At 42.4% G+C, this 16,056-nt stretch overlaps 1 long non-coding RNA gene across 1 annotated transcript; it reads left to right on the top strand.

The window, feature by feature from the left end:
* The first annotated feature begins 426 nt into the window (after nt 1–426).
* LOC140694843 (uncharacterized) lies at nt 427–13,292 on the top strand. The gene is made up of 5 exons (XR_012070487.1): nt 427–645; nt 9,909–10,056; nt 11,295–11,354; nt 12,076–12,270; nt 13,017–13,292. It is a non-coding gene; the product is annotated as an uncharacterized lncRNA (long non-coding RNA).
* The last annotated feature ends 2,764 nt before the right edge of the window (nt 13,293–16,056 follow it).

The raw sequence follows: 16,056 nt of genomic DNA, 5'->3' as shown, positions 1-16,056 counted from the left end.
AGGCATGAGGGGTAAGCTTGTGGGTGTAGGGGCCATAGGTTAGGACCTAGCAGGATGGAGTGTCAGGGCAGGGACCATGGTGTGAGGAGAAGGAGCCCTGTCTTCAAGGTCTGGTGGGAGACTGGGCCTGGCCAGTGGTGGGAGGGTAGTAACAGGGAGGGGAAGTTGAGCAGGGAAAGTGGGGCTGGGTGGGTGAGGCCTGGCCTAGGGCAGTCGTGGTTCTAGTTCAATGCCAGGACCCAGTCGGTGGCTGGGTGAAGGCTCTGGGGATGGAGACCCGGCGGGACAAGCAGGAGGGGCCCCACCTGGCTCCTCCCGGCCCCAGCGGCCAGGGCCGGTAAAGCAGGAGACCCACCCGAGCAGTTTGCGCTGCGGGCGGGAGGAGGAGGGGCGCGCACGCGCAGACGGACAGACGCGCGGACGCCGGAACCCACCCAGAACGCGTGGAAGCTGGCGGCAGCCGGTTGCTCCTGGACCAGCTCCTGGAAGAGGAACACGGCCTGGGGCCTGGGCCGCCGCTTGCCCGCGGCTCGGCTGCCGCTGCCGGACAGTTAAGAGGGCGCTGGTGGGGGCGCGCTGCTCGGGAAGCCGGCGGGTGACGCCTGGGCTGTGCAGCTGAGGAGGCGCCCAGGGAGGGGTGCGGAGGTGAGGTCCCGGCCGCGCGTCCCGTTAGGACCCTGAGGCGGGTCCCAGCCGCCGCTGTGGTTCGTGGTAACCCCGGTATTAGTAGTTCCTGAACACCGTGTTTTTGCCGCCGCTTATACACGGGTTTAGGAGAGCAGGTACAGCCCCGGGAGTTGGGAGGGCGCCGGACGGTTCCAGAGCATCTCCGACTGGCCCTCAGACGATGGCCTGCTCCTTGCAGGTAGGTGCGGTGCGGTCGCGGGGCCTCGGATGGAATGGGGACTGCTCCATGAGAGCCCATGGATTTGCTCCCATCTTACCTGCGGCCTGACCTTGGGGGCGGCCTCTAAAGACCCAGGTTAGTGGGACTCAGGTTACAGGTCAGTCTGCTCCTGGGAGATGGGCTCGGTGCGATGAGTGTGCTGGGATGGCTGCAGCAGCAGCGGGAAATTGTTGCAACCCCCGCACTCTCACAGGGCAGCCCCAATCCCGCCATCGCAGCTGCCGCCTTTCCCTGACAGCACAGCACCCGCCTTCCAGGAGCAGGCTGACCTGTAACCTGAGTTCCACGAACCTGAGGCAGCAGAGGCCAAGCTCAGGCCATGCGCTGGGGAGTTTGAAGCAAATCCAAGGGCTCCCATGGGCAGACCCCATAACCCGCCACTGCCTTCAACCACACCGTGCCCTCCTCCCGAGAGCAGGCTGACCTGCGGACCGTGCCTGGAGCAGCAGAGGCCGAGCCCTGGACAGGCCATGGGGGAGATGGGGGCAAGTCTACCAGCTTGCCAGGTCGCTGCCCATCTCCCTGCCGCTGCCCCAGGTTCGTGGATCAGTTGTTTTCAAGTCAGTGGTTTCCTGAGATGCAGGCGTGGTGCAGTCAGGTGGCGGGGGCTGCAGGGATGGGTGCTGCCCCAAGGGGAGCAGGTGGACTTGCTCCCATCTCCCCTAGGGCCAGACCTGGGGACGGCCTCTGCTGCCCCAGGTTTGCAGGACGCATGTCATGTCAGCCTGTCCCTGGGAGGAAAGCTCAGTGTACTCGGGGCAGCCTCAGTGGCTGACAAGGATTTTAGAAGTGGGCTCTAGCCCAGCATAACTAACTCTCCTTTCTTCTCCTGCTTCCTCAGTTGGTGGCTGTATCAGCTTTTTCATTATAGGTTATTGCTAGATAATGAACATAGGTTTCTGTGCTATATAGAAGAAACTTAATTTAAAATCTCTTTTTATATATAGTGGCTGACATTTGTAAATCTCGAACTCCCAAATTTATCCCTTCCTATCCCCTTTCCCTGGTAACCTTGATTGTTTACTAAGTCTGCAAGTCTGTTTCTGTTCTGTAGATGAGTTCACAGTGTCTTTTTCTCTCTTTTTTTACATTGCACATATGAGTGGTATCATTTGGTATTTTTCTGTTTCTGGCTGCTTTCACTTAGAATGACGATCTCTAGCTCCATCCATGTTGCTGCAAATGGTTTTATTTTGTCCTATTCATGGTAGAGTAGTATTCCAGTGTATAAATATGCCACAACTTCTTTATCCAGTCATCTGTTGCTACATTTAGCTTTCCTCCATGTCTCGGCTCTTGTATACAGTGGTGCTGTGAATACTGGTGTGCAGGTATCTTTTCACATTGGAGTTCTTTCCAGTTATATACCCAGATGTGGGATTGCTGGGTCATAGGGTAAGTCTACTTTTAGTTTTTTCAGGGATTTCCATGCTTTCCATAATGACTACACCAAACTAGATTCCCACCAGCAGTGTAAGAGGGTACCCTTCACTCTACAGCCTCTCTAGCATTTATCATTCATGAACTTTTGAGCGATGGCCATTCTGAATGATGGGAGCTGATACTTAATTATAGTTTTGATTTGAATTTCTCAGTTTATTAGTGATATCGAGCATTCTTTCATGTGCCTATTGGCCATTTGTGTCTTCATTGGAGAAATGCTTGTTTAGGTCTTCTGCCTATTTTAAGATTGAGTTGTTTGTTTTTTTGTTATTAAGTTGTATGAGCTGTTATATATATTCTGAAAATTAAGCCTCTGTTAGTCGTATCATTTGCAAATATTTTCTCCCATTCGTAGGTTGTTGTTTCCTTTTGTTTTACTTATGGTTGTCTTTGCTGTGAAGAAATTTATGAGTTTAATTATGTCCCTTTTGTTTATTTTTTCTCTTATTTCCATTGCCTGGGTAGATTACCCTAGGAGAATGTTGCTAAGATTTATGTCAGATAATGTTTTGCCTATGTTTTCTTTTAGGAGATTTATCATGTCTTGTCCATCTGCATCTTAAGCCTGTACTCAACATCTGTGCTTCAGTTTTGAATTTTGAGCTTCTTAGAGAAAACCTACTCTTAGCTCATACGTCAGATTCAACATGTCTAAAGCTGATTTCATAATCTTTTTTCTTGCAGCGTCTCCACTTATTCAGTGGGATAATCATTCTTTCGGTCTTGAATACACAAAGGCTTGGAGTGGTCTTTGATTTATCTTTCTCTCACCACCCTCCACATTTTGTCAGCTTCTTGAACTGTATGTTTTTGGTTTCAAGTGTCTATTCTGATTGCTGATACTCTGATGAAGAGCTTTCATCCCTGATACATGAATTTTTCCTTCTGCTGAATTCTTGGATATTCTCTCCCCCCCTTTCAGTCAACCTACAGTTTTGGTGCTCCCACATCTACAGTCAAGTCAAAGACTTAACACAACCAGATCTCAGCCAGGGAGTCTCGACCCTTCATCATTTTGGACTTACCTTATTTGTTCCAATCATTATGTAACTTAGCCTCCTAGGGTAACCTGTGCCTTATTAAAAACCAGGAGTCACCAGCCTTTTCCTATCCAGTCCTCAGTTAAAACAGCTTAGAATTGCCCTGAGAACTAGTTGGAGCCCCATCCCCTTCATAGAGTCTTCCCTATTTATTCCAAATACTTCTAGCTCCTCTTTGTATTCCTGTACTGTTTATGATCAGTAGTCTGTAATCTTGGATTTGAGTACTGACTTGGTACCATTCCTGGGTGGTTTCCAATGTGTCTCCTCACTTAGCTGGTAACTGGAGAAGACTCACTTGTTCAGCCTCCTTTATACCCCTCACCCTGCTTAGCATCGGGCAATAACAGGCATCCAGGCAGTGCTTACCTTCTTTATTTATTCGCAGTGGTGGTGGTGTGGATTATAGCTAATAACTATTAATTCAGTGTTGCAATTAAAAAAGAAAGCCAAGAAAATCCATAAAACTTTATCTCCATGTTCAGTTTAGTGCTTTACCTCAATAGTTTTCTTAAGACTGTGTTTACATTCACATAGTGTTCAGTGCTTGTACAGTTCCCTGAGGCAAGCAGGTGAGATGTCATTATGTTTGACTTTCATGTTACATTTCATATTGGATATATTTGTGCAATGACAAAACCTTCTTTTATAAGTAAACAGCCGGAAGCCCAGAGAGACTAAGAGCCTAACCCAGGGTCACCTGGTTAGTGTTTGGCACAGGCCAGGACCGCAGTTCACATCTTCCAGCTGATCCTCTTCCAGTGCCTTTTCATTCCACTGCTGGGAAATGTAGCCCCATCAGCCAAACGGCCAAGTCACATTGCTGCCCCTTTACCTGCCAGTGATGGCAGTGCTTCAAAAAGTGGCAAAGGAAAGGTCAGAAATAGGAGTGATAAAAGACATGGAAGTGCTGGAAATGGATCCTCAACCTCCTCCTCCCTACTTGAGTGCCACACAAGTGTCCCACTCTGACAGTGCTGTTCATTGTTTATAACATAGCCTTAAAATCAGACTGATCTTTTATAGGACATGCTTTTATCCTGGTCCCTTTCCTACTAGTAGTCACCGTCATGGGCAGAAAGTGCCTGGCTGTGCTCTGTTTGTCACGTAGGTGGGAGGGAAAGTGGGAGAGGGAGTTGGTTGAACTGAAGCCGAGCTTTTTACATCTCTGTTGTTCTAGGACCAGAGCAGTTCCACTCTTGCTTTCATCACCTCTCCACCTCCGAGTCCCAGCCACCTATTCCTGCCTGCTTCCCCACATGCCACATCCTGGGGGAGGACAGAGTGTTGGGCAATGCCCCCTCCGCCCTCTGCTCTGGGAGGTGCAGGAGTCTGCATTAACTTTTGAGCTGTTTTGGTAATTGGGCTTTTCCAGCTTTTCTAGACATCTCCTTTCCAGCTCTGAGAAATTGGAGATGTAACTTAACCATACATGGACTATACTAATGTATTCAGTGACATTAGTGTCATGTTGTCTATAATTGTGTTCTGTGACTGGATAGGAGGTTTTTTATCTCACAGGATGCTTCACATCTAATTCTAAAGTCCTAGAGGCTTGCAGGTGTAATCCAAGTTCTTACATGTCTGTAAGGTAGACATGAACATTATTTGATAATATGACCATATGTTCATAGATTACGGTTAGTCCACCGGCTCTGTATCTAATGAAAGTTTAAATACCAAACGCTTGAAGAAAATTTGCGGGCCATGTCTTTTTGCCTGTAAGTAGTTGCAAAAACTGAAATCACAACTCTACCACAAGCCACAGTGTTTCCCAGTAGAGAAAGCCCTCTAATTTTACAACCTCTAAGTAATGCAGTGGTTCTTTGAGTGAGATGAGGGATGCCAGAGTATTTTTTGGGACACTAGTGTGGCATGACAAGTATTCTGGGACTGGTTACAGTTGAATCTCTACTTCCTATATCCTGGACTGATTACAGAGGCAATGTTAGTGCGGTAACTATCTTGTGAATGCAAGTGTAGCTAGGAAGACAACAGAGAAAATAGAAGGGATATAAAGAAATGGAGGGACTTCATAGCAGTACAAATGGTGACTTTGACACCACCAGCTGCTGATGTGAACTTGGCAAGAATTTGTGAGAAGTGGTGGGTGTCATTGCAAGCAGGAGAGTCCTGCAGCTTTTGGGGTGAACAGGCAAAGGGGAGAGCAGATATGGTGGCTATCCAGGGGCTATTTTTGTCCTGAATGTGAAAATGTCCAGTCCCCTGTTCAATTTTGCAGCCACAACTTCACATGACTCAGGGCATTATTTCCACCAGAATACCATAAAAATATAAACAAACTCTGTTTCCCAAAGTGTTTGTTCTCGATCTGAGATGACTGTCCTGTGCTGGTAGGTAAGTGGGCGATGGGGCCTATTACATCACCCCCTTTCACTAGAAGTCTACCTCGCTGCTTTTCAACCTACTCCTAGAGGTGCTGTCATTCTGTTACACCTAGGCCTGTAAGACCGTCTTGCCTGAATCCTCACGTGAAGAGGGATGGTTATGTGCAGTTTTAAAAAATTGCTTGGGTCATGTTGTCCTTTGTTCCTTCCATTGGAAATCACTATTCCAGAGCAAATAGTATGCATCTATACAAACTATATTGTTTGTAAGATGTCTTTAGAGGTTTTGCAGTAGGTTTAAATATTTGCTTGGTGATGGCATCTTGATTGATTGAAGGAGGCAACCCTCACTAGGGGCATTGTGTGCTTTCTGTCTGAGAGTTCCTTTACTGGCAGCAGAGTGTTCGTAGGCAGAGTTAGAAAGTTACCTGATCTGAGAAGCCGAATTTGCCCACAGCTGGGAATTGGCGGAAGAGTCTGTTATGGAAGGAAAGCTTTAGGATTATCTGGTAGCAGAGTTCTGGGATTCAAACCCTGGGAAACCTCAGCTTTTGTAGAGTATGTTCTGTAACAATAGGCTATAGGATAATTTTTACACTTGTTATAGGATGTAGAGTTGGGGAAAGACTTAAAAGTGAAAGAACCTTAAAAGAGAATCTCCGAATATTTTAAAGAAGACAGTTCTCAGAATAAGAGCTTTTCTGGAAAAGACTAGCTCTTCACTTCACAGGGGAAGCAGGGAGCACGTGTAACTGCACTTACGGTAACTTCAAAGGTAAACCTTACCCTCCCACTTAGCTGTTTCCTGGTGTAGGTTCATCTCCCACATCTGTAGTTTTAGACCTGATGTGTCATTTTCTGGTACTCCATTCTGCTTCTTAGTGAGAGACTGACCCAAAGTCACATAGCAATTGAAAAATTGCGCAAAGGTCTTTATTGTTAAAAATGTGGACCTGTGGCAGGGTGCTGCATTTGCAAGTGACTTTCAGTACAGAGACCACTGAAAAGAATGCAGTGTTATTTCTTATTTTATTCCTTTAAGCCTTTGAATAGAAGGTTTTCTTTGCAGAGTGTCTGGAGTACATCAGAACAAGCAGGAACTAAAATAGCTTTAAGAAAGCTCCAGTATAGACGTTGCTTATAGTGTGGTATCTGTCTTATGTTAATTCTTTAAAGCAGGAAGTTGTAACTCTCAATTTCTTAAGCAAATATAAACATTCTTGACCCTTATTGACGTTCTTTGTTGGGTGAAGCTGCTTTTGCTTCCATTCTGAGCATTGAAAGGCCTTCTATGATACTTCTACCACTCCTCAGTATTTTATTTTCCCTCTGTTGTGAACTTGTTTTTAAACTTGAAGCATATATAAATATCACTAACTTGCTACATATGTAGATATTCTGTGTTACATACTCAGAAAGTTTGTGTACATCACACGTATCTACATAATTCCCCCCTTTCCAACTGTGTTCCTGATGAAAGGATGGTGGGAAATGGCATTATGGGGATATGTCTTACAGTACACAGTGTTTCCCCTGTTCCCTCTACCATATCTGGATGTTCTTTCATCTTTCAGCTTCTAGACTTACTAGCTCTTTTTCTTAAGCCAGGTGTATCTCATCCCCCTGCGCACACACACACGTGTACACACACACACACACACACATTCTACTGTAGGGAGTAGTGTGCACCATCCAATTCTCCCACTCCAGCTCTGGACCCACCCACTGGAGGCAGTGTCTTGCACGAATTAATTTGTAAGTTGCTTTTTAAAACTCGAGTGGTCAGGAAATAGGACTGATATCCACACCTAGTAGGCAGGCCCTCAAGGACAACTTCTATGGTTAATGCCAGGTTATCTTAATGTTTGAGTACCTGGGTTTCATGTCTTCCTGTGCCACCTGTGTGACACATGATTCCCACATTTCTGTCTCCTGCTAGAATTTTTCTCTCCAACTCTGGACTCTTACAATCTTCTGCTGATTTGACATCTTCACTTGAAACTCTGATATCTTAAAAGCAACATGTGTAAAAACTGAGCTCTTTGTTCTCCTACACCCCAAACTGGTTCTTCCTGCAACCTCCCCCATTCAGTTAGTGGAAACTTAATCCATCCAGCTGCTTGGGTCAAAAAACTTGGAGTTATTCTGACTTTCACTGACATACCACATGAATTCTGTCAATAGATCTGGTTTAACACTGCCTTTAAAACATATCCAGAACCCAGCCACTTCTCACCATGGTTCCTGCCTCCACTGCTGCTTCCCTACCCTGAGCCACTGTCCTCTCCTCCTGCACAGCCCTTCTCAGAGGCTTCCCTCCTTTCATCTCTGACCCGTTTCGACTATTCTCACCTGGCAGTCAAGTGAGCCTCGAAAACCTAAGTTAGATTGTGTCGTCCTTCTGCAGTGCCTCCCCATTTCACTCTGGGTAAAAGCCACAGTCCTTACAACGTCCTCCAAGGCCATACAGGATCTGCACTGACCCTTCTCCGCAGCTCCAGCCGTGCCCCCATTCTGGAACATGCGAAGTGCACGCTGGCCTCGGTGATGGTTATTCTGTCCACCTGGGACTTCTCACCTCCAAGTCTTAGTTCTAACCTCAGTCCTCAGTGTGGCCTGCTCTGGTATTTAATACAACATCACCCTCATCCCATACCCTAAACTCTCTTTACCTTGCCCTTTTTTGATTTTTCCATGGTTCCTCTTTCCTAACATGCCACCTCCTCTGCTGCTCTGTTGTGTGAATTGTCATCTCCACCCCCATCCCAGCTAGACTCCAACAAATCTCCGTGAGGACAGGACTTTTGTATTGTTTATTTATCTATTCCAACTGCCTAGACTAGTCCTGGGTACATAGTAGGCAATCAAAAATTATTTGCTGAATAAATTAAAAGACTATTTTAAAAATGAATCATCCTTTCAGGAATGGGTGAGGATAGGAAGCTGCATCAAGGACAATGGTGCAGTAAATAATGATATTTGCCTGTTGTTCTTTGTGTGATTTATATATGTGTTTTAGTCTTAATTTTGTATCCCAGTTTCTTAATTTAATATCTGTATTAAGGTGTAATTTACAGGCCATAAAATTCACACATTATAATTGTACAAGTCAGCCATTTTAGCTATTTCTAGATTTGTGCAACTTTGTCCTCACAAAGTCCCCTTGTGTCCGTCCATATGCAGTTTGCCCCCCCTCAGTGGCACCCTGATTTTATTTCTTTTTTTTTTTTTTGGCAATCACATCTCAAACGGATAATTTACACAGCAGTACTAATATAGCTTTGCACTTTTAGAAATGACACACTTAAATATGAAATTAGCGGTCATTGCTGAATGTAGGTAGCAGTATCAGACATTGGTGAGAAGAATGGACCTGAGTGTCAGACTGGCTGCAGTCTTACCCAGCTCCACCATTTACCAAGTTACCCAAATTATTTTCTGCCTCAAGCTCTTTATCTGTTATATGGGGGTAATAATAGCAGCTTACAGAGTTGTTGTGAGGATTAAGCAAACAGGGAAACAAAATTTAGTATAGTGGCCTGCTTATGTTATTACCTAAGAAATAGCCTTGCAGGTAGAGGGCAAAATTCAAATCAGTTTCTAAAGTATATGTAAAATATAATCCAGTTCCTGCCTGGTTTGTAAACACTTATGCCTACTGAAGAATTTAAAAGCAGGCTAATTTCCAACAGAAAAGGTCATTTCTCAGCATTTCTTTCAAAGAGAGCTGCAAAATCACTTTTACTAACTAAATGTTCCATGCCCAACTCTGACAGAAATTTGACAACAGGGACGTAATTATCTACATTTTTGTTAAAATGATGCTGACCATCAGGAAGTGTTCTCAATTATATTTTAGCCTTTATGTTGAGAAATACTGTGAGACTTCTTCTAAATTAATGGGTGGGGGCATTCATTGTAGCTCTTGTAGCCTGATAAGCCTGCACTAAATTATCTTTTTTAAACTTTTAATTAAAGTAATAAATTAATTTTTTGCTGGGGGGTGGTAATTAGGTTTTTATTTATTTATTTTATTTTTAGAAGAATTACTGGAGATTGAACCCAGGCCCTTGTGCATGCTAAGAACATGATCTTTCACTTGAGCTATACCCTCCCCCCTAAATTATCTTTAATAAGGTCTTTTTCTCTGTTTTGTTACTTTATGTACAGAAGCACAAAGCAGGGTCATCAGAAGCCTCTCAATCACAAAGATGATAGTAGTGAAAAACATTGCGCAGTGACAGTGAATCCTTGGCATATGAAGAAAGATTGTAAAGTCCTGAATGAATTAAGAAGGTATTGTTACCTTAACATACATGTAAGCATGGCTCTCTTACCTTTATTTTTCACTTTATAATGAAAATAATCCCCACCTGTCAAGGTTGCTTTGTTTGATAGAGGGAATATCTAAACCCTTTTCTGCAAGTTTTTTAAATAAGTAAGAGCAGTTAATTTATCAGAAGTGTGAATGGTGTAATCTGGTCTGTGTAGTATGGTAGCCACCAGCCACATGTGGCTATTGTGAATTGAGATGTTCTATAAGTGGAAAATACATAATAGATTTTCAAGACTTTGTACAACAAAAATAATGTAAAATATTATTAATAAGTTTTAAAAGTGTCAATCACACTTTTGAAATGATAGTATATTGGATATTTTGGGATAAATGTAATTATTACTGGAATTAATTTCACTTGTTCCTTTTTATTTTCTAAATGGGATTACTGGAAAATTGTGACTTGCACTATGTTTCTGTTGACAGTGCTGGCTTCTAACTTATTGCAAATAATATGAAAAGAAAACTTTGATTAAAAATTTTGTAATTGAGTAGTTGATTTGCATCATATTAGTTTCAGGTGTACAAAACAGAGGCTCAACATTTTTATAGATTATATTCCATTTAAAGTCACCATAAAATAATGGCTATATTTCCCTGTGCTGTATGATACAGCCCTGTAACCTATCCATTTTATACTTAGTACTTTTTACCTCTCAATCCCCTAACCCCTTCCTGCCTCCCCTCTTCTCCTTCTCCCCATTGGTAACCACCAGTCTGTTCTGTGTACCTGTGAGTCTATTTCTGTTTTATTATAGTCATTAATTTGTTTTATTTTTTAGATATACATATAAGTTAATACATAGAATATTTGTTTTTCTTTCTCTGACTTATTTCACTTAGCATAATACCCTGTAGGTCCATCCATGTTATTGCAAATGTCATTATTTTATTTTTTAGTGGCTGAACAGTATTCCATTTGTGTGTGTGTTCATGTGTATATATGCGTGTGTATATATATGCATACATGTATATATACATATATATATATATATATATATATATAATATACCACAACTTCTTTATCCAGTCATCTGTCAGTGAACATTTGGGTTGTTTCAGTGTCTTGGCTATTTTAAATTGTGCTGCTGTGAACATTGGGGTGCATGTGTCTTTTTGAATTAAATTTTTCTCCAAACATATATCCATGAATGGGATTGCTGGATCACACGGAAGTCTATTTTCATTTTTTTATGGAACCTCTTTTCTGTCCTCCATAGAGGCTGCACCAATTTACATTCCCACCAACCGAGTAGGAGGGTTCCTTTTTCTCTTAAAAGGTAAAAAATTCTCTACATTTACCTACTTTCCTTTCAGTTTAGGACACAGTTTGGCAAAAGCAAGATAGAATTTAATAGGAGTAAATACAGTATTTATTTTGAATGTCCATGCATTATGGATAGATATGTTATTGATGAGTTGGTTCCCTATTTTTGTAGGTGCAGATGTTTTTATAGCTTCACAGACATTTCAGTCTTGCAGAGAGAAAAATTTCTTTGTATTTTGCTGAACTTGTCCGGGTGTCTTTATCGGATTTGGTCCAGGCCTGCAGAGGTGAATACACATCCAAACCTGAACCATTTGAATGTCTGCAAGATATTAAGAGTCTAGAATATCAGATCTGGACTGTAACTCTGGTAAATGACATCAGTGACTGGACTCAAGAAAACTCCATTTGAGGGCAAAACCTTTCATAAGCCAAAAAGGCTTTGAAACTCTGGCAAAGCCAGAGACTTTTGTGTGCCACTTATGGCCACAAACCCATGAGGACAACCACAGGCCTTCTGGAGTGCCAAGGAAATTCCATGTGAGGAGTCCAGCACTCACAGGAATCCAACAAGTCCCTGTCTGCCAGAGCACCTTCATTGCTACTGTGCTGTTTTGAGTAAATGTCTTTTCATCAGGTTCAAATTGGTTTGTTGTTATTTTTTTGCATAAAAAAACAAATTCTTGTTCCCTGGTGTAAGTAAAAGCCTAACACTTTCTGATTTCTTTTGACAGAGAAAATATGAGCCTGTGGATCTAACCTCATCTGTGATGGTCTGCAGCTGGGAGCAACCAGATCAGTGTCAGTCCCCTTGCAGCCATTGGCTGGGAGCCTGCATGTTCCTTGGAATGGTATTTGAAACATGTCACACTAGCCGTGCCTTTGCTGTGGGCTGGGAGGCGAGTCAGTCAGAATCTGCATTATGGAATGTAAGTTTCAGATCCACAGCTAGGAGATCTTTTTTAATAGCCAGAGAATATAGTCATAAATATATCTATTAATGTATTTATGCAAGAACCTTTTTAAAGATTTTTTTATTATAAAAAGTTACCCCCAAAATTGAAAGTGAAAGAACAGTGGAATTAAAAACCATCTGTACCTTAATTATATATAAAGGATCATAAAATCCTTCTAAACTTTTTTTTGTTCAAATGAAGATATTTTTCCCTTCCAAAAAGGAAAATTATTATTTCACATTTTTTTGTTTTCTCCTTTTATTATATATTCCATATCAATAAATATAAATCTTTTAAATCCCTTTTAATGGCTGTTTAACAATATATTGAACAGATATGTAAATAGTTCTAGGTTTCAGAAATTTAAAAAATTGTCATTACAATACCACTGCAAAGAATATTTTGGTGTTTCTATTTTTAGTTACTAATTTGGACTAAAAATTAACAAGTTTGCTTTTCTTTATCTAAAACATTGGTTATTTTATGAAGGAACTGCAAGGAATTTAAAAAACTTTTCAGTAATTTCAACAAAGAAATTATCTTTAAGGCAAAAATGTATGATGTATTGCAAATCTATTTTTATTATATCTTCACTTTTACCAGTGTGACATATGTGTGTGTTTGCACAAGTGCTTTAACTACCAGCAACGTAGGAAAAATCTGTATACTAAAAATGTGAAAATATTTTCCTTGTTTGTGTTTTCATTCTCCCAATATAGGTTTTGGATGACAAGCTTGTATTTGCAAAAGTACACCCCCTGTGGGAGGTGTTCTGTACATACGCTGAGATACTGCACATAATATTGCCTCTGAAGCCCAATGATTTGAAAACCCGGTCCTCAGCCTTTGATAACTTCCGCTGTTTGATGAAAGTCCTCCAAGTGGATGAAAGTATCAACAACCGGAACAAGAGTTTTTCATTGCCCTATTTGAGAAGAGCTCCATGAAAGACTTTTATATTCAGGATAGAGATACATTCTTCAATCCAACCACCAGAAACCGCATTGTAAGTCTAAACCGAGTTTAGCTGCTGTCTTGGGGGTGATTTAGAACCTGCTGTTGAATTATCAGTGATTTGGTTTGGTTGGTTTGATTTGGTTTTTAAAAGCTGCCCATAAAAAGGAAAAAAGAGAAAGAAAAGAAATATGCCTACAGATTCCTGTTAGGATAGTAAACAGTGGCTGGTTAGTTACCTTGTATAAGCCACAAGCTCTCTTAGAACATTTTTAGGTTTACTTCATCCTTTCTCAGATCAAGTATCAAGTAAGGGACAGTGTTAAAAAAAATTCAGGATTAACAGGTTTGTGAGCTCCAGGATTTGCAAGGCAGCTTTCCCTCCCCATGGTGTAAGTCAAATGGCAGAATTGAAATAAAGCACCTCATGTATCCTCTGGTGTTAACAGGAAAAGGCTAATCTTCTTGACCTTGTTTCTTCCTGGGTAAAATGAAGATAATATATCAGGAGGCGACAAGCTCATTTAAGGCAGGAAACATGTTGTCTTGTTCACTGCTGAATCTCAGGCACCGGGAAGGCTGAGTTTAACGAGTGAATGAATGAACTGTACTTCCCCCACAGTTACCATGTGGGACAGTGAGGATTAGCAGCTAAGAGCATAGACTCTAGAGGGGAGGGCACAGCTCAAGTGATGGGGCACATGCTTAGCAAGCATAAGGTCCTGGGTTCAGCCCCCATCACGTCCTCTAAAATAGACATATAACCCTAATTACCTCCCCACCCCCCACCAGAATTACCTTATTATCTCCCCACCAACAAAAAAAAAAAAAAAAGAGAAGTGGCCAAGAGCGTAGACTCAAGCTGGAACACCTGTGTTGGTTTCTCGCTGTCGACCTTGTAAATGTCATTTACCCTCTGTGTCTATCAAGTTCCTCACCAATAAAATGGGGATAATTGTAGTACCCACCTCGTAGAGATGCTATGGGGATTAATGAATCTGTGTCAGTGATACAACTGCCCTGGCTTATATTAAGTACTATGCATCTGTCAGCTCTTTTCATAATTACTGACAGATGTTATTATCGACAAAAGACATATTAGTTCTTTGAAAGGGAAATGCATGTTAGACCATTTCATTTATCACTTTCTGTAATTCAGGCTTTTCCCTCTGAAATACCATTTTATGTCTGTACACTAGAAAGCCACAGGGCTTTCCAAATTTCATCTGTCTGGGTTCTTGTCATGATGGCAATACTGCAGATTGCTGACATTTTTTAGGGACTCTGTCTGAGATGACAGCAACCCCTCAAATTTAGGAGCTCTTCTCTAACTGATAACATCTCGCTAGAAATGAAGTTTTTATAATGTAACAGCTTCAGACGCTTAATGATGCCATAAATGCAAGGATGTTATATCTAAGCTCTTTAAATAAATCCTGCCATTGAAATAAAGGAAATACTATATTATAGCCCTCTATGACTTTGTTATCTTTGCTATCCATTTATCTGACTCTCTAAGACCAAAGAAAGCAAATACTAAGATTGATCATTACTACTATGTGGTACACGTATTTGTGGATGAAGACAATATTGAAATGCACTGTTTAAGATATTAAAATGGACACTAAACAGCTTCTTGATGCATATGCATGAACAGAACAGGGAGCTGGGTGCAGGGAGCAGACACTGAGCTTCCTGGATTAGAGACCCAGCTTAGCAGTCCAGCCCAGCAGTCCACATGTTTCATATTTATGTCCCAGCAAAATTAGCAGTGAGAGTCTTAAATGAACTTTGGGGACACTTGCAAACAGCTGTCATGATTACTATTGTGGGACACCAGGAATCTACAGTGTTTAGTTGGTATCTGTGCATAACCAGTTCTTTTCCACTAAAGCTTCTTGTAATTGCTGGTCCCACATCCAGGCTGAGGAATCATCTCATGTGGTGTTTGGGAGGGAGGTAAGTGGAGTCAGGACCCTTGTTAAGGCTGGGTGGGTAATAATCTGGTGCTAGTACAAGACAAAGGAAAGTAGGTCAGGTGGGAAGGAGAATGACTGGATTTAAACTTTGTTTCTTGAGTAAGCTAAATATATAACATCATGTCAAGTTACTTTGTTGTTTATATTCCATGTGCTGTCACCGAATAACTACTGAATTGTGGGGACAAAAATGCCTGGGTTTTAGAATTGACCCTGCCCCTAACCTGTCAGGGTCCAAGTTCCTCCGGGTGTCCAAAGAGGGGGCTGGACCATCAGGTGTCCCTCCACTGCAGCAGTTTGGGCACTTGGGTGGACTAGATTTTTGCTGTGGAACACTGGCCCGGTTGTAGAACATTAAGCATCTGCAAGGCTCTCACCAGGTACCCACGGTGGTCCCAGGACTGTGACATCCAAGCGTTCCTTTCCACCCACGTTTGCAAATGACCCTCAAGGGGTTAATATTAATCCTGGGTGAGAATTATGAAAAATTATATGGTACCTCCATCCCTCCTGGCAAGTGAGGGCCCCTTATTTACAAATGACCATGAAGTGTTAGCACCAAATTTTATCAACAGAACATGTGAACATTTTGTGACAGTGACGCTCACCTGTTTGCTTCTGATTCCCAGTGCCACTTCAGCCTCCGTCAGAGGACCTCAGCTGCCCCAGTGATCAGGGCCTTCTGTACAGGGAATGGGCTCCTCCTCGAAGCACAGACAAGCAGCAGCCCTTAGGTCTCATCAGGTGAGCTGTTGTGGAGAGCACCCCAGTGGGAAGGGCTCAGGGTTGTCCTCATGGCATCTGAGTGTGACAGTCCTCCAAGAGT

The sequence above is a fragment of the Vicugna pacos genome, unplaced genomic scaffold (assembly GCF_048564905.1).
Source record: "Vicugna pacos unplaced genomic scaffold, VicPac4 scaffold_105, whole genome shotgun sequence".
In the NCBI taxonomy this organism is placed as follows: Eukaryota; Metazoa; Chordata; class Mammalia; order Artiodactyla; family Camelidae; genus Vicugna; species Vicugna pacos.
This window is presented reverse-complemented; position numbering and strand designations above follow the sequence as displayed.